The following is a 23,090-nucleotide window of genomic DNA, read 5'->3' as shown; positions in this document are numbered from 1 at the left end:
TGGTAGACCAACACTTTTCTCTAGGGGTCAACCTTCTGCTGATAAAAGCAACAGGTTAATCCTAGCCCTCAGTGTTAAGCTGTGATAGCACTGCCCCCACCCGTAATTCAGAAGCATCAGTCTGGACTATGAACTTCTTGGAGCAACAAGGGCTTTTTAGGACAGGTGCAGAGCACATGGCCTGTTTGAGCTCATCAAAAGCCTTTTGACAGCTAGCTGTCCATAATACCTTTTTAGGCATTTTATTACTAGTGAGGTCATTAGGAGGAGCTGCAATGGAGCCATAGTTCTTAATGAACCTCCTATAGTACCCTGTGAGGCCTAAGAAGGCTCTCACCTGGGCTTGAGTTGTAGGGGGAGCCCTTTCCATAATGGTCAGAATTTTCCCCTGCAGTAGTGCAATCTGTTCCCCACCTACCAGGTAAACCCAGATAAACCACTTTCCCCTGCCCTATCTGGCACTTTGAAGCCTTGATAGTGAGGCCTGCCTTTTGCAGGGCTTCCAAAAATGTAGTGGTCCTTAAGGGAATTGCTTCAGGAAACCTAGTGGCATGGTCCCCTACCACAAGGATAAACCTATTGCCTGAATCTGTTGGAGGGTCAAGGGGGCCAACTATGTCAACCCCTACCCTTTCAAAGGGCACCCCAACCACTGGGAGTGGAATTTAGGGGGCCTTAGGCGTGCCACCAGTCTTGCCACTGGCTTGGCAGGTCACACAGGAGCGACAAAACTCCTTAGTGTCCTCTGACATGTGAGGCCAGTGAAACAATGGAACAAGTCTGTCCCAAGTTTTGCTCTGGCTCAAATAACCAGCAAAAGGAATGTCATGTGCCAAGGTCAGAAAAAAACTCCCTATACTGCAAAGTTATAACCAATCTCCTGGCAGCTCCAGGTTTAGGGTCTCTTGACTCAGTATATAGAAGTTTGTCTTCCCAATAGACATTATGGCTATCAGTGACATCCCCATTCTGCTGTTTGACAGCTTGCTGTCTTAAACCCTCTAGTGTGGGACAGGTCTTCTGTGCCACACTCAGCTCTTCCCTAGCAGGCCCCCCTGCACCCAAAAGCTCAGCAGTGTCTGCTGCCAGCTCATCTGGTGAAGGTTCTGCACAGGGAGAGGATTCCTCTTCCTCAAAAGGGGAATCTTCTGGAGAGAGAGGGATAGTGGGCAAGGATTTACCCTTTCTACCCCTTGCTTTTGGGAGCACTTGGTCCATTGTTCAAGGATCCAAGTTTACCTGTACTCTTTGCTTCTTAGCCTGAGCCCTTGTCAAAGCAAAGGTATGCTCATGAATGTCCAGCATTGCTGCATGAGCCTCCAACTCCACTTCAGCCCAAGGTGATGTCTCTAAATCATTGCCTAGTCAGCAGCCTACAGGTAAATCAGTGGCTACCACAACTTTCTTTGGACCAGTAAACCCCCTCCAGTTGAGATTCACAATAGCCATGGGGTGGCTACGAGTGTTGTTATGAGCATCAGTCACTTGTTACCGCTGACCAAGTAGGTGTTGATCAGGGTGAACCAGTTTCTCAATCACCATAGTGACACTGGCTCCTGTATCCCTGTAGGCCTCAACCTCAACACCATTTATTAGGGGAAGTTGCTTGTACTTACCCATATTAAGGGGACAAGCAACCAAGGTGGCAAAGTCAATGCCACCATCAGAACCTAAAGTATCCTCTGTGGTCTCCCTAACAAGACCAACCCCAACTACATTACCAATGGTGAGCCCAGCTACACCCTTTGATTGGCTATTTGTAGTAGACTTCCCCCACCACTGCTATTACTAGGGGCACTAGAAGATGCAGTTGGGGTTGTGGTAGTGGGAGCCTTGGTGTTTTTCTTTGGACAAGTGGAATCACTTGCCCAATGGCCTTTACTCCTACATAAATAATACCATGGCTTATTTTGATTGTTGGAAGATTATTTGGACCCACCACCCCTAGAGGATTTTTATGGGCCTGATGAAGTCTCAGAATGTTTTTGATCTTTGTCCCCACCCTTGTCAGAAGACTTACCATCCTTGTTCTTGCCATCCTTTTCACCACCTGTATGAACTTTTCTGTTCACTCTTGTTCTATCCCTTCTTTCCCAATTCTTGGGGAGAGGTCAGATCTGAGTCCACCAAGTACTGATGCAACAAGTCAGACACACAATTATTCAAAATATGCTCTCTCAGGATTAGATTATACAGGCTTTCATGGTCAGTCACCTTACTGCCATGTAACCATCCCTCCAAGGCCTTCACTGAACAGTCTACAAAGTCTGTCCAGTCTTGAGAGGACTCGTTTCTGGTATCTCTGAACTTTATCCTGTATTGTTCAGTGGTTAAGCAAAATCCATCTAGGAGTGCATCCTTCAAAACTTTGTAATTATTAGCTTCACTTCTGCTGACAGTAAGGAGCCTATCCCTCCCCTTACCCGTGAAAGATAGCCACAAGATAGCAGCCCACTGCCTTTGAGGGATCAACTGTACCATACAGGCCCTCTCAAGTGCAGCAAACCACTTATTAATGTCATCCCCCTCCTTGTAAGGGGGGACTATCTTATGCAGGTTCCTAGAACCTTGTTCTCTTACAGGATTACTATCAAGGACACTGCTGCTGCCACCATGGGGAACTAACCCCAACGTCTGCCTTTCCCTATCTACATCTAGAGATTCCCTTTCTAAGGTCAACTGCTGCTGTCTTAGCTTCAATCTGGCCCCTTCCAACCTCAGCTTTCTGAGTTCCCTCTCTATGGTGTTATCCTCAGGGTGGGAGGCTTGGGAATTCTGAGACACAGAGGAAATGTGGTAATTGGCAGAAGTGGACCTATCTGAGACTGGCTGGACTGTAGTTACCTGGCCTTTTGGAGTGAAAGGTGCCCTACTAGTGTGTGACCCCCTCCCAATACCAGGGTCACTAGGTGGCCTGTTAGCTGACAGGTCATTGGATGAACCCTCCCCAGGGTCCTCAGGGCCCTCCCCTGATTCTTACTGGGTACCCCCCTCCTCTACCTCCTGATCCTGGGATGGGCCAGACTGGTTCTGGTCACTTTCAAGGAGAAGGCTAAGGAGACGATCCTTGGTAGGGTTCTTACCAATGCTTAAACCTCTTTCTATGCAGAGACCCCTCAAACTTTTAAAGTTTAAACTACCATAGGTTGCCTGGACAACTGTGGGAGTAAGTTCTACTGAAGGCATAGTTGTTAGAAAGGGTTTAGGACAGAGATAAAAATGTTTTTGGAACTTTTAAAGAAAAGAGGAAAACTTTTCAAACTTTTCAAAACTTTTGGAAACCTTGTAGACACTTTCTAGAAAGTTTGTAGAAAGAAAGTTAAACTGTTTAGGTTAACTGTGTATATTTTTAAGTATTTGGAAGCTTTGGAGATTCTGCAAAGACCACAACTGACTGCAAAGCACTGAAGATGGATTCCTGGACCTGAGGACCTGCAAAGGAAGGGGACCAAGACCAAGAGTCACGAAAGTGTTCAAGGGGTGGCAGGAGCCAACCAAACCCCAGATGCAGGTGCAAAATGGCCGCCTCTGGGTGGAAGAAGCTGAAGATTCTGCAACAACTGTAGATTCCAGGAACTTGTCCTTTGCACAGAAGATGTCCCACGGTGTGCTGGAGGATGCACAGTTGTTTCCACACAGAAAGACCGCAAACAAGCCTTGCTAGCTGCAAAGGTTGCAGTTGAAGAAAATGGGTGTTGCCCGGGCCCAGGAAGGACCAGTAGGTTTTCCCTTGGAGGAGGAGGCAACACAGAGAGCCCATGCAGAAGAAAAGCAGGCAGCACCCACACAAGTACTTGAACACAGGTTTAAGAAAACTGAGCATGGCGGTCATCTCAACACTACAAAGGAGGGTCCCACGAAGCCGGTGGTCAACTCAGCGAGTTGAGTAATGCAGGACGGAGTGCTGGGGACCTGGGCTGTGCTGTGCACAGAGGATTCCTTTCAAAAGTGCACAGAAGCCCTAGCAGCTGCAGTTCACGCAGTTCACAGGATTACTGTCTGGCATGGGGAGGCAAGGCCTTACCTCCACCAAATTTGGACAGATGGACCACTGGACTGTCGGGGTCACTTGAATCCAGCTCCTGTGTTATAGGGACCACGCTCCTCACGATGAGAGGGAAACCAGAGGACCGGTGAAGCAGAAGTTTGGTGCCTGCGTTAGCAGGGGGAAGATTCCGTCAACCCACAGGAGATTTCTTCTTGGCTTCCAGTGCAGGGTGAAGGCAGACAGCTCCCAGAGCATGCACCACCAGGAAACAGTCGAGAAAGTTTTGCAGACATCCTGGAGCAGTCAGTGGTCGATCCTTGGCAGAGGTCGAAGAGGGAGAGGCAGAGGCACGCTGGTGAGCTCTTGCATTCGTTATCTGAAGATAAGCCCACAGGAGAGACCCTAGATAGCTTTTAGAGGAGGATTGGCCACCTAGTCAGATAAGCACCTATCAGGAGGCGTCTCTGACGTCACCTGCTGGCACTGGCCACTCAGAGGCCTCCATTGTGCCTCACACCTCTGCATTCAAGATGGCAGGGGTCTGGGACACACTGGAGGAGCTCTGGGCACCGCCCCTGGGGTGATGATGGACAGGGGAGTGGTCACTCCCCTTTTCTTTGTCCAGTTTTGCGCCAGAGCAGGGGCTGGGGGATCCCTGAACCGGTGTAAACTGGGTTATGCAAGGAGGGCACCATCTGTGCCCTTCAAAGTATTTCCAGAGGCTGGGGGAGGCTACTCTCCCCATCCCTTAACACCTATTTCCAAAGGGAGAGGGAGTAACACCCTCTTTTAGAGGAAATCCTTTGTTCTGCCTTCCTGGGACAGGGCTGACCAGACCCCAGGAGGGCAGAAGCCTGTCTGTGGGTTGGCAGCAACAGTAGCTGCAGTGAAAACCCCAGAGAGCTGGTTTGGCAGTACCCGGGGTCCATGTTGGAGCACCGGGGATGCATGGGATTGGCACCCCAATACCAGATTTGGCATGGGGGGACAATTCCATGATCTTAGACATGTTACATGGCCATATTCAGAGTCACCATTGTGAAGCTTCATACAAGTATTGACCTATATGTAATGCACGCTTGTAATGGTGTCCCCACACTCACAAAGTGCGGGGAAATTGCCCTGAACTATGTGGGTTCACTTTGGCTAGTGCTTAACTTTGCACTTAACCTTCACTAGGTGAGGGTTAGACATATAGGTGACTTATAAGTTACTTAAGTGCAGTGTAAAATGGCTGTGAAATAACGTGACAGTCCTGTGTAAGAATTGTCTGAGCTCCCTATGGGTGGCAAAAGAAATGCTACAGCCCTTAGGGATCTCCTGGAACCCCAATACCCTGGTTACCTAGGTACCATATACTAGAGAATTATGAGGCTGTTCCAGTGTGCCAATCAGAATTGGTAAACATGGTGACTAGCCTGCAGTGACAATTTTAAAGGCAGAGAGAGCATAAGCACTGAGGTTCTGGTTAGCAGAGCCTCAGTGACACGGTTAGGCACCACACAGGGAACACATTCAGGCCACAAACTATGAGCACTGGGGTCCGGCTAGCAGGATCCCAGTGAGACAGGCAAACACAAACTGACACACAAGTAAAAATGGGGGTAACATGCCAGGCAAGATGGTACTTTCCTACACTGTTCACGTGACAGCCTTCAGGGCATCAAAAGTGTTCTGGCAAGCCTCTGTCTAGATCACTTTACTGGGTTGCTTCTTAGAAGTCAGCTCAGTCAAGGGGGTAACAATGGTACCATACCCCTTGACAAACCTCCTGTAGCATCCTGTGAGACCTAAGAAGGCTCTCCCTTCAGTCTGGGTCTTGGGAGGCTCCCAAAGCCCTAATGCTATCAATCTTTGGCTGTAGGGGTGTCAACTGGCAGCTCCCAACCGGTCAATGAGCTCATCAGTTCGGGGGATGGGGCGTGCATCAGTCTTGCTGACCGCATTGAGTCCCCAGTAGTCCACACAGAACCTGAGTTCTGGAGTGGCACCAGGTGCAGAAGCCTTTGGGACCAATACCACTGGGCTGGCCCAAAGACTGCTGGAGTACTCAATAACCCCTATGGTTAGCATTTTGGATACGTCATCCTTAATGCAAGCCCTGACCCTGTCAGTCACCCTGTAAACTTTCTGTTTAATGGGCGGACTGTCCCCAGTGTCCACATCATGTGTGCATAAGTGTGTGACACCTAGGATCAGGGAAAACAGTGAGGCGAACTGTCCCAACATGTGGCAACAGTCACTCTGCTGCTCTTCAGTCAGGGAGGGGGAGAGGACCACTCCCTCCACAGACCCATCTTTCTCTTCTGCAGACAGGAGGTCAGGAAGAGGCTCACTCTCCTCCTCCACCCCATCATCTGTTCCAAGGAGCATGGACATTTCAGTCCGCTCAAAGTGTGGCTTGAGGCGGTTGAAATGCAGGACCCTTAAAGGGTTCCTTACCGCAAGTCCACCAGGTAGATGACTTCACTCTTGTGCTCCACCACCTCAAATGCCCCAGTCCACTTGTCCTGGAGTGCCCTAGGCTCCACTGGTGCCATCACCCACACTTTTTGTCAAGGTTGAAACTCAACCAGAGTGGCATTCTGGTCATACCAGAGTTTCATGTCCTCCTGGCTTGCTTCCAGGTTCTCCTGTGCGAGACTCCTGAAGCGGGCAGTCTGGTTCCTCAGAGGCAGCATGTAACTGATTACATCCTGGGGGGGTTTACTAGAAGTTTTTTCCAAAGCCTCCTTGACCAAACTTAAAGGTCCCCTCACAGGGTGGCCATAGATCAGCTCAAAGTGACTAAACCCAAGTCCCTTTTGAGGCACCTCCCTGTAGGCAAACAGAAGGCATGGCAAGAGGACGTCCCACTTCTGCCTCAAGAGCTCTGACAGGCCCATGATCATGCCTTTCAAGGTGCAGTTGAATCTCTTAACCAGACCATTACTTTGGGGGGTGTAAACGAGTGGCGAACTTGTAGGTTACCCTACACTCCTTCCACAGAGACTTCATATACGTATGTGGATATGAAGTTGGTACCCCTATCAGACACCACTTCCTTAATGGACCCTATGCATGTAAAAAGCCTGTCAAAGCATGACCCACTACAGGGGAAGTGATTGCTCTCAAAGGAATGGCTTCTGGGCTGTCTTGGGATCTAGAGGCCTCACAATGTCAATCACTACCCTTTCAAAGGGAGTACTGACAACAGGTAAAGGTTGGAGGGGAGCCTTACATTTTCCCCCATTCTTGCTACTTGACTGACAAGTCTGGTAAGACCTGCAATGTGCATCTGAGTGCCTGCACATTAGGGGCCAGTAAAAGTGGGTGACAAGGCTCTTAAAGGTCTTGTCCTGCCCCAAATGTCCAGCTAAAGGCACATCATGAGCCAACCCCAGTAGGAAGGCCCTAAAGCATGGGGGTACCACCAGCACACAGGCTGACCCAGGTTCAGGAACCTTAAGCTCACTATATAGGAGGTAATCCTCCCAATAGATCAGGTGCGATCCTGGCTCCTTGCCAGGTGCCTGGTCTGCAGCCTGCTGCCGCAAACCTTACAGAGTAGGGCATGTCCTCTGTGCTGCACAGAATGCTTCCCTGGTGAGCCCCACTTCCTGCTGCCATTGTGACAGCCCAGGAACCTCCCCCAGTTCAGCCACCTGTTCCCCTGTAGGCTCTGGGGCGTCACCCTCAGGCTCCGCCTCATCCCGGACTGTGGGAACTTCTGAGGCAGGTTTCCCACGCCCCCTGCCCTTCCTCTTCTTGGAGGTCTCCTGGGCCACTGTTTCAGGCTCCAGAGGCCCTTGACCACCCTGACGGGCTGCCTTTGACCGGGTGGATACGCATACCCACCCAGGCAGACCCAACATCTCCAAGTGAGACCTGTGTTCCACCTCCTTCCAAGAGGAATTCTCCAAGTCATTGCCTAGCAAACAACCAACCGGCATGGTTGGACTCACAGCTACCTTCAAGGAACCTGCAACTCCCCCCCATTCAAAGGGAGCCTGCACCACTCCGCGCAAGCGCTATGAGTTACCCACTGCAACTACTTGGTGAAGCACCAAGAGATCAATCTGGTCTTCAGACACAAGCAGATTCCTCACTGTAGTCACACTGGCTCCTGTGTCTCTCAGAGCCTCCACCCTCTGTCCATTGATGATAACCCACTGCCTGTACTTCTTAGTGTTCTCAGGCATGAGGGTTCTCTGGACCATCTCACTGTCCCCTAGTGAGACAAGGGTCATCTCAGCTGGCTCCCACCCATCTGGAACCAACTCCTCCTCAAGCGCTACACTGGCCAAACCCTGGGACGGTGCACCAGTGGATGCCGGTGTACGTTTGGGGCATTTGAGGCTCCCCTCACATGACCCACCTGGTCACATGCATAGCACTTACTTGGAGGACCACCTGCCACTGGCTTCCCTTTGGAGAACCATGGCTTCTTCTCACTGGGGGCGCTGGGAATCCTTATCCTGGGAATCAGTTTGGGGCCCTTTAGAGAACTCCCCCTGTTTACCCTTACCTCCCCGCTTTCTTCTGAGAGGGACCCTGCCCACCCTTGGCGTGGTCTTCCCCATAAATCTTATGGACCCTGGTGCTCTCCCAGCGGTCCGCTTCCTGCGCAAGCTTCCTGGGATTAGTCAGCTTGCTGTCAATCAGGTGTTGCCGCAGCTCTGGAAAACATAAACTGTACAAGTGCTCCCAAGCAATCAGATTGTAAAGTCACTCATACGTGGTTACCTTACTGCCCTTCACCCAACCCTCCAGTGACCTGCAATAAGAATCAACACATTCCAACCATGTTTGGTATTCCTTCTTCTTGAAGGACCTAAACTTATCCTTATTTTGCTCAGGAGTGAGACCATACCTTGTGAGTAGGGCATCCTTCATGATAGTGTAGGTGAGATTCCGAACATCCCCTAAGGCTGTCAGTGTATCCTTCCCTATACTTCAAAGTGCTTCCACAGACCCACCCCCCAATGATTCATGTGAAGAGCAGACTCATACCCCTTGAACCACATGAAGATGTAATTCTCCCCTTTCTAATCCTTTACAAGATCTTTAGGAATGTGCACCCTCCCTTCAGGCTGCACTGTGATGTGGCTGCCACCATCCCTACTAGACTGGCTCCTCTGATCCAGCTCCCAGGATCATACTTTTTAAGTTATGGTTTTTCAAAGTTTGGCAAACTTTTTTATGAGTAATTATACACCATAGGAATCAATAAGAGAAAACATTAAAAATTCATATAAAATCAGGCAACTCATTTACCAATATCTCCTTTAATTTTTAGGTTGAGGTTGTCGAGATGTCATGTGGACAAAGCCAGTGAAGTTCGGGTGGCTCCCGGTTTTGGCAGGAACAGCTGCTGAAAAGTCCTTGGAGCTGGTGCAAGACCATTGCGGGGGAACACTTTGAAAAGCAATGCATAGGTGGTTTTCAAGGTGAGTCTGGTGGGTCCCCTGGGAGTCTTGAGGTTGCAAGGGGTGGATGGCCCTTAGAGCACAGCTGGTTCTCCAGTGCAGGCCCCAGGGAGGCTGGGTGCAGAGTAGATAGGTGAGCCAAGAGCTGTGCGCAAAGGTGCCCTTAGAAGCTATTGCACGGTTCAGTCACTGGAGGTCACAGTGCCACCAAACTTGGCACACTTGTAGGATTTGTCCTCCGGTCTGTCACATGGAATTTGGTCTGGCTGCTGTATGTGGGTTCCTCGGTCAGCAGCCGGTCAGTGAACTGACTTCACTGATCTTTTACTGCTTTGTTTCAGATAGTGATGCCTTCATTCTGGAGGGAGCTCTTTCAGAAGGATGGAGATCTGATGGTTTTGAAGAGTCTGTCCGATGTTCATGCAAACCCTCAGCGGCGATTTTTGAGTCCTGGGTACAACAGGCAGGTTTTGGCACCTTTTCCTTTGTGCAGCAGGAATGCAGTCCTCGAGCCTTGGGTTTTCTTTGTTGCTGGCCTTCTTGTGTCCTTGGAATCTGATCTGCAGGTCTAGGGGTGCCCACTAATACTGCAATTAATGTGTGTTTAGGGAGTCCTTAGTAGTGACCAGTGGGTCACCTACCTTAAGGTGGCTACACCCACTATGTGACCACTTCCTGTGGGCAGGGGTCGCTTCCCTATCCCTGATTGGCTATTTTCCTACTATGGAAGATGGAGGAAAATTAAATGTAGGGGTCACCTCGCATGCAACACCTTAGGCGTGGTACAGGGGTGAGTGGCCATTCCTCCTGTCCTATGTGTATTTTTCCACCGTTACTCCTATCAAAATGTGGGGTTTGTCAACTAGGGTGGCCATCTGCTGCTAGCAGCAGGGCTGGGAGTTGAGTTTCAATGGTAGCAAGCTCACTGGCAGGGCAGTGCACATTCCTGGGGGAGGAGGTGTTACACCTCTGCCCAGGAAGGGCTTTTTTTTCTGAACCGAGAAAGCAAAGGCTCTCATCCTAGGGTTCCAGAGTCTTGTCTAGTGGTGGCAGGCTGGTTGTGGCCGGCCAACAACCATGCCGGGCTAGTTAGCTTTTGCAGGGGTCACCTCTAAGGTGGCCCCTGGATACATTTTGCAATAAATCCAGTACTGGTATAAGTTTGGATTTATTGTTCTGAGTTGTTTGATACCAAACAACCCAGAGTTTAGAGTGGCCGTCATATAGTTGGGAAAGTCATACTAACCAGTGTCCAGCTCGTGCAATTAAAATGGCTGCTCTGTTCATTTAGTATGTCCCAGGTTTGGCAAGGACACAGTAGGAGCATATTGGCCATGCATCTATGCAAACACATGCATTATAGTTGTTGGAAAATGGGTTATTGGTAAGGGCAGGTAAGTACCTACACTTAGCAATAGGCCACTAACCTCCACTTAGGTCCAGTCAGGTCTCAGTAAATTAAATCCAGCTCAACCCTTGGTAGCTTGGCAACGAGCAACAAGGTTTAACTTAGGAGACAAAGCGTAAAGCATTCAAATATCACAAAACAGTCATTAAATAAAACACAGGAAACAGTTTAAAAATCCAAAATCAATGTATAAAAATAGGAAATATTTTTAGCTTTAAAATGACACCACAACAAATAATATCGGATTAGGGGAACTGGAGATATGAATTTTTAAACAATTATTGCTTTCTAGCGCATTGAAACAAAAAGCGCCAATCTGGTCATCTGGTCGCACTTTGACTGGGGCAAAGTCAAAGTCTAAGGCTGACCGCTATGGAGCTCGGCTCGGCTACAGCCCGCGGGAGGCCTCGGTCAAAGGTTTACCTTAGGACTTAGTCGTTTTTCTGGAGATTTTCTTCAGAGGGACGAACCTGCCAGTCCAATCCGACCTCCTGAAACTCTTTCTTGGATACGTGTCACAGGAGCCCTTGGTGGAGATTTTTACCTTCAGACTTAGTCTTTTTTCGAGGTGAAAATCCTTCGACTGGGGCAAACCTGAATCTTGATCCGACGTCCTTGGAGCCCTCCTCGGATACCCTGGCTGGGAGGTCCCGGTCAACTTCCTACGTTCAGACTTAGTTTCTTTTTTGGAGATTTTCTTTACCGGGACGAACCTGCAAGTCAGGCCGGGTTGCGGTTGAGGCAAGCAGGGTAGAGTTGCCGCTGCGGTTCAGTCCATCTATGGAGCTTTTTGACAAAAGTTTGCCAAACTTCTCCAAACTTCTAGATCTTCTTCCAGATGTTCTTTTAAGGTTCCTTTGAGGTCCACGGTTCACCCCAAGGTTCCAGAAGCTCTGAGATGCTCCTTAAGGGTGTGGACTACAACTCCCATAAAGCACCTGGCGCAATCTCTCTTTTGGCCAATGGACATTGGTCAGGTGGGTGGTTTCTTCAGGAGTTGGTGCAGGGGACTCTGGGTAGCAATCTTTCACCTGTAGCAAACAGGGAGTCCCTCCTTGAACCAGTTGAAGCCAGGCAAAGTCCTTCTTGTGGTGAAGCCCAAGTGTCCAGCTGGTGCAGTCCTTTAGAGTGCAGTGTCCAGGTGCAGGTCAGGGGTCCAGCAGGCCAGTCCTTCTTCTCCTGTAGTTCTTCCTTGTTGGAACCTGATGGGGACCTGAGGTGTGGTTGTAGGTCTGCCAGTTCTTGGGTGAAAAACAGGGGGGTCCTGGTTCTCCAATCAGAGGTAGGGTCCTTCCCCCTGTAATGAACACTTCCTGGGAAGTGTGGCAAAAATCAATCCCAGGGAGCAACATTCCTCAAAAATCCATCATGGGTGAAAGTGATTTTTGGAGGTTAGATCTGGCTGAGCCGACCCACTTGTGTGGCTAAAAATCCTGAACACACCCCTCTCCTGCCCTTAATCAAGGGGCCACCTAATTGTCTGGGTTTGCAGGATGTGGGGGTGTTGATGTGTTGCTCCAAATGTCCTTCTCTGCCTTTGGAGACCAGATTGGCAGCCCTCCCCCTTCCTGCTACCCCATCTGATGAGGGGAGATCCCCTCCCTTAGGCACATCTCTTTGTGCTGAGCCAGGCCACTTCACACCTCATCAAGGCAGCCTGGCCAGGCTGCAAGAGGCTGGCCAATCAGAGCACAGCAGTAAAAACACTGTAGGGCTGGAGTTGGCAACTTTTCAGGTAAAGTTTAAAACTCTTTAACTGAACAAGTTATATTAAATCCAACAACTGGAAGTTGTGGGATTTCTTATAACAACTAATTTGATACCAAACTTCTGGTATCTGTTACTTAAGGGCATTTTTAAAATAAAAATGAAGTCTCCCCATTCTGTCCTATGGAGGCCATTAAGTACAATGAGGGAAAAACAAATTTGGCTGTTTTACCTCACCAGGGCTTATTAAACTATTTTTATAAGGTCCCTGCTTATAATTACATGGCAATCAGCCCTAGGGGCACATAGGGCACACCTTAGGGGTGACTTATATGTAAAAATAAGGTAGTTTAAGACTTTGGAACTAATTTTATTTCTAAAGTTGAATTTGCATGTAACCTTAATTTAAAAGCAGCCAGCAAGGCAGGCCTGCCTTTAAAATGACACTGGACACCTCAGCAGTGCACCTATGGGTGCACTACCTTTGCTAGGGTCCCTAAACCCACATGCCCTACCATATACTAGGGTCTTATAGGTAGGTTGACTTAGCCAATTATAATTAGCCTAATTTGCATACTTATTTTACACAGAGCACAGGCCCTGGGACAGCTTAGCAGTACCCAGGGCACCATCAGAGTCAGGAAAACACCAGCAAAAAGTGGAAAATGGGGGCAAAATGTTAGGGGGCCACTGCAATCAGCCCTGTTCTCTCACAATAGTGCACCCTGCCTTAGGGCTGAAAGGACTGCCATAGGAGTGGCTTACCTATATTCCATGCAATGTCTAGTGGACAGGTCACACAGGCTGTGTGCCATGTCAGTTTTGCATTTTAGGATTGCACAAGGACACTCAGCCTGCGATAGCAGTGCTGGGTGCACTTGTATGCATGGTCCCTGAGGGTGACACAATCAGTGCTGCTGCCCTCAGGGTCCTACCCTTAGTACCCCATGCCCTTGGTACCTAAGTACCATTTACTCAGGACTTACAGTGGCAGCTGAAGGAGTTGCCAATTGTGCCAATGCAACACAACTATTTTGGGAAAGAGATCTGGTCCAGGGAACCCGGTTAGCAGGAACCCTGGGCACCAACAGCTTTGAAACCACATCAAATACCAGGCAAAAGTGGGGGGCTAATCATGTTAAAAGAGGCACTTTCTCACACTTGATCCCTCCTCACTCTCAGGTGGGGGTGGGATGAAGGGCAGGCACAGGTTGCGGGTCTGAATGCTTTCAAGTGCAGTGGTGACCTCACTAACCCACAAGCAACCTCCTGGAGGCAGTGGGACATATCACTTTGAATGTTCACTGTAGTCCTGGCCATGCTTCATGTAGCATTTGCCAGGTGGTTGATGGACTGCTGAATGTATCGATATGGCCAATGTGCTACCTGTGGCGCATACGCTGAACCTTCTGTTCTCACTCCATTGGAGATTGCCAGCACTCCTGCCTCTTCCCCACTGCCTTGGTCAGGCACGCTAGCTCCCTAATAACACCCCCATTTATTATTATTATTTTTTTACTTTGCAGGCGCTAAGTCCTTGGTATGGACCACTCAAGGCCACCATAGATGGCTAGGGTATCGGACACTCCTGGCATGGCCTCACTGCGTTTGCTCACAGACCTGGACTCTACTGTGCTGTACTCCCTCATAGTGGACTGGTCACATTGCTGTCTGCAAAAGTGGGCAGTTGGGAGGTGCTGGCTCTCCTGCCTGTTGGGGTTGATGTGGGGGTGGAGGGGATGGAGGTGTTGTAGATTCCTGAAGGATGTTGCTCGCAGTAGCCCCTTCAGCTGCCACAGGTGCATAGACATCTGGGCTGTGATCTGCGGGACATATATGTACAGTATACTTGTAAGTAAATGACATACTTTTTGGCACTATAATGCTGTGACATTGCAGCATGTATGTATGACATTTGAAGATGTGCACATTTGTTTGGTATGGTCATCAGCTCTCAGTACAGCATGCATATGAAATGCATTACAACTCCCATGATGCATTGCCAGGGTGGGTTAAGCACCTCAATGGATCATTTCATGCTGTGCTGTATGTGATGTGGATTGCCTAACATCATGGCCAGATAGGACATGAAGGTAGACAAAGTACCCTGGCTGGAGAAACACAAGAGGTGATACCCTGAAACCGGTTCCAGGATCCTTGTTTCTGGTCCAGGCAGGACTTGGCCTGGCAGTTCGGGCTGGATTGTTCCCATGAGGAACAGGGAAAAGGGCTGATTTGCATATGGTGGGGTCGAAACTGGGGTGGCATGGTGCGCAAAAGAACAATGGATTAAACCCAAATCTGTGACTGGGGGTGAGTGGTTGAAAAGTTTCAGCATTACGTCCGTCGTCCGTTTTTGTTGCTAAAGTTGCCATAAGTAGGAAGGGTATGCCCAGACATGGGTCCTGTGCTCACTATGCCACTGCATTCAAACTAGCCTGGCTGATAAAGAATGATATCCTGAAACTTGTACTAGGATGCTTGTTTCTGGTCCAGAGAGGACTTACACTGGCAGTTCTGGCTGGAGTGTTCCCATGAGAAACAGGGTCAAGACAGATTTGCATATGGCTAGGTCCAAACTGGGGTGGCTTGGTAAGCAAAAGAACAATGGATTAAACCCAGATCTGTGACTGGGAGTGAGTGTTTGCATTGTTCAGCATTCCATCCATCATCCTCTTGTGTTGCTTACCCTAGCTGGAGCCTGCTGGGATGAAATTGTCAGTGTTCTCAACACTGGCGACTCTCTGCTTGGAGTGTCCCCTCAATTAGGGTCTTCATGGCAGTCATGGGATGGGTGTCTTGATGGTACTCCACCAATCCCCCCACTTCCCTCTGCCATCCTGCTGGCCAGCTCATCCTTGGTTTGGGAGGCAGGTCATACCATTGCTTCAGTATTTCAGCGATGGTCCTCCGCGTCACCCCCAAGTTTGCCTTCTCCAGTATTCCCTTCCAAATAGTATTCTTCTGGGCCTCAGGGACTGGAATGGAGGCCTTCTCAAACAGCATGTCCATTTTTCCAACACGCTCCTCTGTCAGCACCTCCAGCTCCCTCTCAGAATTTTTTTTTCTTTTTCTGCTGCTCTCAGCTTCCCTGCCATCCTCTGCAGCCATGACGCCATGGTGTGCTCTTGCTTCCTTATACTGGCAGCAGTGTTTCAGGGCCCCTCAGATTCCAGTAGGTGTGTTAGGCCTCCGGCGGGTGGCCACACCCTGTCATTATCCTCCACCTGGGCTCTGACATCATCAAACTTCTTCCAGCTTCAATTTGGGCTTCATTTCCTAAATTGCGATTTCCTAATAGGGAATCGCAATTTAGCGAGTTCTTAAATACTGATTTCCTAATAGTGATTAAAACTCCTCAGAAATCGTTATTGGGAAATCGCAGCCTTCGTACATACATGTTTGCTACTCACAAATAGCGATATCTATGGAATCCCTATTTGCAATTAGCAAAATAGGACTTTCGTACATGTGTCCCTATGCGTAGTTTAATAAATACAAAGTAACGGAATGTAGTGCAAAGCACTGCCTGGCGAAACTTTGTGCTCGGTAGGAGTTATATAGATAAAGCATGGGTGTTACCATGCATCCACCCATGTATTGTGATGTAAACTCATATTCACAAAGACTTGTAAATCTAGGTTTGTGTCAAAATGGGGTTAAACCGGACTGAGGCTGAACAAGGAGAAATATCCTTATTTTCCCTGTTACTTACTATTTCCATGTGTGTTGCATTCTGCAGCACATATGGAAAGAGGAATATGCCTTTAAGGATTGGTTTTGTGCAGTAAGTTGGCCCTTTCCTGCACCAAAGAAATCCTGCCTGTAACAGATGCAGCCTTGCACTAATACGATCACCAAGTGGGCGATTCAGTGTCCCCATCTAGTGCTTTTTGCTGTTCCTGATGTCTGCAGAGGGTCCCTCAGGGTGGGCCCTTCTTGGATTTAGCCTCAAGGTCTAAAACAAATGTATCACTAATCATGTGCCCCTCTCCTTCTCTCATTCTCCAATCTTACCTGTAATGGGAAGCCTGTCTTTAGCCCTTATAGTTCCTGTGGCTAACAGGTGGCAGGACAAATGACCACTGGAAAGCCCCTATTATCCTTGGCAGCATGTCCCGAGCACACTCTTCACTGGCAGATTTCAGATAATCCATTTTTCTTCTGATTGTTCACCAGATTTAATTTTGTTAAGAGGGGCAGATATGGGAAAGTCATTTTTTGATGTGCTCTAGGTAGTTATTCATGAGAAGCGTTATTTTACAACAAATACAATCCCACAGCCTAGTCTTGCTACATTTCCAGCAATTTCTATTTGCTTTCATACAAACTACTCCAGAGAGCCCTATCCTGGAGCCTTTCAAAATGATAGGGCCCTTGTTCAGCATTCAGATCTCCTATGCTGCACTTAAAGCTTGGCTTATTTAAATGTAGACTCACATGTATCAAACTTCCTCTTGCTGGCTCTCGAAAGATATAGGGCTAGATTTAATAAAAGTGGCGCTGCACCCAGTGCAGCATAACTTTTCTTGAGCCCCTTAGTGCCCCCCGTAATGCCACCATATGGGTGCCATAACTAAGATACAGCACACCATGACGGAAGCCAGGGAACTAGCATAAAAAGTTTTGTTGCTAGTTAGGACCTTTGCATGATTAGCGTAAACAAAAAATTACGCTAGTCTTGCAAAGCCCATTGAGGCCCATTATGAATAAAGGTGTGCCTCCTTTTAAATCCTGCTCTAAGCAGGCGTTAAATGTGCAGAAAAAAATGATGCAAAGAAATTTCTTAAATTTCTTTGCACCATTTTTTCACCCCCCCCAACAGGGTAACACCCCTGTTGCATATATTATGCGTGGCACAATCATGATGTAGCGCAAAGGGTTACAAAGTGGCACAATGCATGCATTGCGCGACTGTGTAAATCTGGCGTGATGCTACATTAGCGTAAAAACATGACTCGAAAATGTGGTTAGATGGTGCAAGGGGCTCTTAAATTTGCCCCGTAGTTTCCAACTGTGACGACCTATAATCTATTTGGGAAGGGACTGAATTTAGAAGATCTTATGACACTAGGCTCTGTTTAGTGTATACATGTGAGAACCCGCCAGGCCCGGTGTGGTCCTTTGTGGTGCCATCAGTGTACTTGCCTACTTTCAGTCACCCCATTCCAGGATAAGCGGCCATCGGCTATTCTTCCCAGCCTTTCTGCTTCCAGAGGCAGATCTGCTGTCTCTGTGCAGGGAAACATTTTTACACCTTAGTACCTTACTGACAGGGTGAACTGAGTAGAACTGAAGTAACTAATGCTAAAGTATCCAGGCACTACATTACAGGATTTTGTGACATTATGTTAACACCTATTTTTATCAATAATCTACATTAACCAATGTTTATAAATATTCATAATAAACTTTGAATGAACTTCATAAACTTTTTCTTTGTACTGTGAGAAAGTGACATTTAACCACAATCATTAAGGATCCTCTCCTTAGGAGGCTCCAAAGTATTGATTCAGTGAAAGTAGCACTTTGTAGCTAGTTACTAAAGTTTCACACTATTTTAATATCTAGCTGCACTTAGGCCCTCATTTCAACCTTGGCAGGCGGCAACTGCCGCCCGCCAAGTTGAAACCGCCGGGCGGCCACCAGTGCAGCCGAACTCCTGTGGGGCCTATTTGGAGATCCCTGCGGGGCCGGCGTGGATCTCGGACGCACGCGGGAGCCGGCTCCAAATGGAGCTGGCGGCGTTGGGGCTGTGCGACGGGTGCAGTTGCACCCGTCGCGCTTTTCACTGTCTGCCATGCATACAGTGAAAAACTGCATGGGGCCGTGGCAGGGGGCCCCGCGAGTCCCCTTTCCGCCAGCCTTTTCATGGCGGTTCGAACCACAATGAAAAGGCTGGTGGGAGGGGGACTCGTAATCCCCTGGGCAGCGCTGCTGGGGGATTTAAACCGCTGCAGTCGTAATTCCCCAGGAAGCACCACCAGCCTGTTGGCGGTGCTTCTGTCAAAACAGCCCTGGCGGTCAAAGAACGCCAGGGTTGTAATGACCCCCTTAATCTTACATGCATACATTAACCATCAAGCCTTGTGGGCTACAAGGTACACTTTAAAAGAACTTTACTCACAAATAAGCGCTTTCCACAAGCTCCAAACCTCAAAAGTAGGAGCGTTCACGGGGTGTAATGTTAGGATGGTAAGACAGCACACGAGGGAGGGTTAAGCACCTTGCCACTCTATAAAAAGATGGCTACTGCTGGTAGGAGCTACATGCAAAGAGACACCTTCTGAAACTCAAATTGACGATGTTGTGGGCCACATTTTCACAGTAATGAGAGGAACGATTTAAGCAAACAAAAAAACCTCAAGAGCATGAATGGCAATGCTCATTCGTAAGGAAAACCTTATTGGAATAGGGTAAAGCAACCGAAGGTAAAAGCAAGTCTCTTTTGTGATAAAGATGTTTCTGAGTTGTTGCACTGTCAGTAGCGGAGATTGGTTGACTCATCATTCTGCTGATGTATTTCTGGAACCAAGCTGTAGGCGGTCAAAGACCTTAGCACTGCTTTTTCTTTTCATTAATCTTAATGGAACTTTGTTTTGTCTCTTAACATATTCTGATTTGTAATCCCTCCAGAGCACGTGGTAGGATTATGAATTAATTATAAAGCACAATAGAATGCTACTATTAGTGTTATAAGAGGATTCAGGAGTCCTTCGGCTTCAGCTATAATTGTGTAGTTAACAAACTCTAACAGTTTTTCAATCCCTAACCAGTATCTAACAATAGCTATGTTCAAACCCTCTACAGCAAATATTGATCCACATGTACAATGCCATTCTGTGGTTGCAAATGCATATTTACTAATTACTGTAACCCTTTTGCAATTTGGAAAGCCCTTTCTGAATCACAGAGGTGGTGTACCTTGAAGGATGAAGGTAATATGTTATTTTGATGCCACATTGCAGAAACAAGTAGAATCTCCCAAGCCCCTGCCACCAGGGGTGGCACCTTTGCTATGGCAAAGGAGCGTCGCCCCCCTCACCGACTAAGCCAGCAGCAGAACAATAAAACCATGGTCATTTGTTTTCTGCTTCTGGCACAGTCAGCAGTGCAGGGAGGGGTGGGGCCAATGGAAGTGGGAGGAGGGAGGAGGGGAGAGTGCCCTAAGTGCACATGTGTGTTTGGCCAGCCATCTCAGGCCAGCACACATGCGTACTTAGGTTTCTCCAGTCTGGCTGTGTTTAACTGCTGGAGAAACTGCACAGGCCCCAGGGTTGTGTGTGAGCGGCAGTCCGAGTCGCTCAGACCAATTCTGTGCTGCTTTCATGCTAGGTTTAACATCAAAGCAGCGCCAGAATTGCAGGGGAGCGTCTGCTGGTTTCCCAGTGAATGCTGGGACACCACATCGAGGGAACAGGAGCGAGGTGGCAGGAGACGAGGAGAGTCGACAGTAAAGTACGTTTATTTTTACTTTTGTTTTATTTTCCCTCTCCGTCTCCATCCTCCCTGCACCTCCCCTTCAGATTTGTGGCAGCCGCTGCTGCCTGATACAGATCTGGTGTCCTTCAATATTCTGTTCCAGTAAACAGCATATCCCCCAACATCTGGTTTCTGATAAACCTTTTCTATAGCATGCCTATTGAGCTGGATGGGACACCTCTCACTTCGAACCCTGCGTTTGGCGGGTAGTATTATTGTGTAAACACAATGCTTTCATTTGATGTATAATACATTTATGACCTTAACACTATGGGAACGGGAGCCTTACAAGGCCATTCTGCAGGAAAGGTTTTACCTTGTACCTGCTGTTTTAAGGTTTAATGCAGATATTCGCCTTCTAGTAGAGAAGTGTAGAGCAGATGTCATGTGGCAAGTTGTACATAAAAATAAGAGACTATTTAAAATGTTCAACTCAGGAAGAGAAAAAACTTGTGCTAAACAAACACACTATTTTTAAATCCTGATGCAAACTCATGCAAAAATGCACTGACACAAACACAGAACATGTAAATATATGTCCTGTTCTTCAGTATACATTTCCATCCTGAAAAACATTAATGTGCAAATACGATACATTAATGGCAATAATAAAAGATCAAAATTACATCGTGACTCCCCTCCTAAAGATCTGAAAACTGCTGCTAACTGTCTGTCCATGTAAGCCTGCTTACCTTTCCATTCTGCATTTCGTGTACCAGCCTTTGTATTTTCCTCAAAGATGTAAGGCAAAGATTAATGAACGTTTTGTGCGTGTGCTTCCAGGTTGCTACCTAAGCAGGGTTTGGTTTGAAAATCATCACAAACAGCATTGCCAACTTTCATGTGCAAGAGCGAAACCTGCTTTGTGTCACAGAGCTCTAACTGCCAAGATGTACGCAAATGTGTGAGAACGGCAGAAACACTCCTAGAATTCCACGTAATGCCAGATTTAAGAAATCCTTTTGCATTTGTCACCCTAAATGGGAAGGGTATGCTCAGACGTGCGTCCCAGCCTCACGGTTCCCCTGGATTATAGCTGGCCTGGCTGATGAGGGGTGATACCGGTCTCAGGCTGCTTGTTTCCAGCCCAGGGAGGACCTGGCCTGGCAGTGTTGGCTGGACTGTTCCAATGAGGAGCAGAGTCAAGACTGATTTACATATTGCTGGGTCTCAACTGGAGTGGCGTGGCAAGCAAAAACCAATGGATTTAGGCCCAGATCTGTGACTGGGGGCGAGAGACACCAAATGAGAAGAGGAGCCATCAGTGAGCTAGCAGTGTTAGATTGGCAGCTCTTGACGTGGTTTCCCCTGTCTTTTCACTTCTGACCTCCTGATTTTGATCATGTGCTGAAATTCATGTTTGCTGTTTTTAGGACTCTGGACACTCTACCACTGGCGAACAGTGCTAGAGGGCAAGAGCTCCCTGTCTAAATTCTATTAGTGATTGGTTTATCCATGATTGGCATATATGATTTGCTAATAGGTCCCTAGTATAGAGAACCAGGTGTGTCCAGGGTCTGTAAATCAAATGCTACTAGTAGGCCTGCAGCACTGATTGCGTCACCCACTCATTAGCCCTTCATCCATGGCCCGGGCCTGTCATTGGAGTGATTGAGTGCACTTTTAAACTGCTATTTCGACCTGCCACGTACACCGACTTGCCACGACCAAACCTTCCCTTCTATTACCTGTAAGTTACCCGCGAGGTAGGTCCAAGGTAGCCCCATGGGCAGGATACAGGGTATATGAAAGGTAGGGCATGTAATGGTGTGTTTTACATGTCATGATATTGAAATACTGCTAATTTCGTTTGGCGCTATTGCAAGGCCTATCACTCCCACAGGACAACATGTGGATTGCCTTGAAATATCTTTCCCAATGAGAGCTGATAGATAAATGAAGTTTGGGGGCTCTGGACTTTAAAAATAAATCTTTTGATGAAGATGGTTTTTGAATTGTAAGTTTGAAAATGTCACTTTTAGAAAGAGGACATTTGCTTGCTTAACCATTCTGTGCCTCTGTCTGTCTGCTGAATACACATTTAGGTCAGGATGACAGTTAGGCTGTTTGTGCATTCACTCTAGACAGTCATACAAGTGGAGCTGAGGTGTATCCGGCTTATCCTGTTGGCCCACTACCAGGCTGATGGGTCTTCCTGAGCTAGAGTGGTGGGAGGAGCTGACACTTGCACCTGATTAGGGCTGTGCCTGTCCTCACACCAAGCAGCCTCCAACCCCCTGGAGAGTGTCTGAGGCCAGGGCAGGAAAACGCAGGGTCTTTTCCACTACAAAGATTTTGGTTTGAAGTTTACCTACTTCAAAGACAGAAATGGGTAGAAGTATTGGACCTCTGATATAGTTAGAACACTTCTGGACTGAGGACATACTGCCAAAAAGGAGAGCCGGATGCTGTAGGGGGGACTGCCACTCTATCTGTTGCTTTGTTGTGCTGGCCTGCTGCTTGCTGCTTCTTTCCTAGGTGTGAAGGGACAGGACTTAGCTTTTTACATCCTGCTTTCCAACATTCTCCAAGGGCTTGAACTGAGCTTGCCTCATGTTAAGAAGACTCAGGGCAATCAAAGACTTCACTTGCCAGCACCTGGGTTCTACTGATGAGAGTCCTGACTTGCCAAGTGGTCCCAATTCCAGTACCTTGGCTCTTGGGAGTAAGTTCTGGTGCAACCAGGAAGAAGTTGGTACATTAACTTCCAGAGCAACCTCAGAACCTGTGCCACTCTCCGACCTAGTGGCGATGCTGTACCGGAGCCGTGGTCCCCACTGAGTGCAATGACCGTGATCTGCAATGCAGGCCCGATGCTGTTGCAGCGTCTCCGAAGTCCGACACAGTTTGAGTACAGAGTGCCGTGTCAATGACATCTGTAACACCTGACTCTGACTTTGCTGCAGCATCTGTAGCCCCGTGGTGTGCTGCTGGATTCGTCTACCCCGTCTTGTCGTAGGGAACCGATGCCTCACCTCCCCTGCCTAACAGTAAGGAACCAATGCCTCACCACCCTGGTGGCAGTGAGAACTGACGCCACACCGGTTCCAGTGACGCCTCACCTCCCTGACACCATGCAACGTCTTTGTTTCCCCAT

Source organism: Pleurodeles waltl, chromosome 2_1, assembly GCF_031143425.1.
Source record: "Pleurodeles waltl isolate 20211129_DDA chromosome 2_1, aPleWal1.hap1.20221129, whole genome shotgun sequence".
NCBI lineage: Eukaryota > Metazoa > Chordata > Amphibia > Caudata > Salamandridae > Pleurodeles > Pleurodeles waltl.
The sequence above is the reverse complement of the archived record's forward strand: the minus strand, read 5'-3'. Positions refer to the sequence as shown.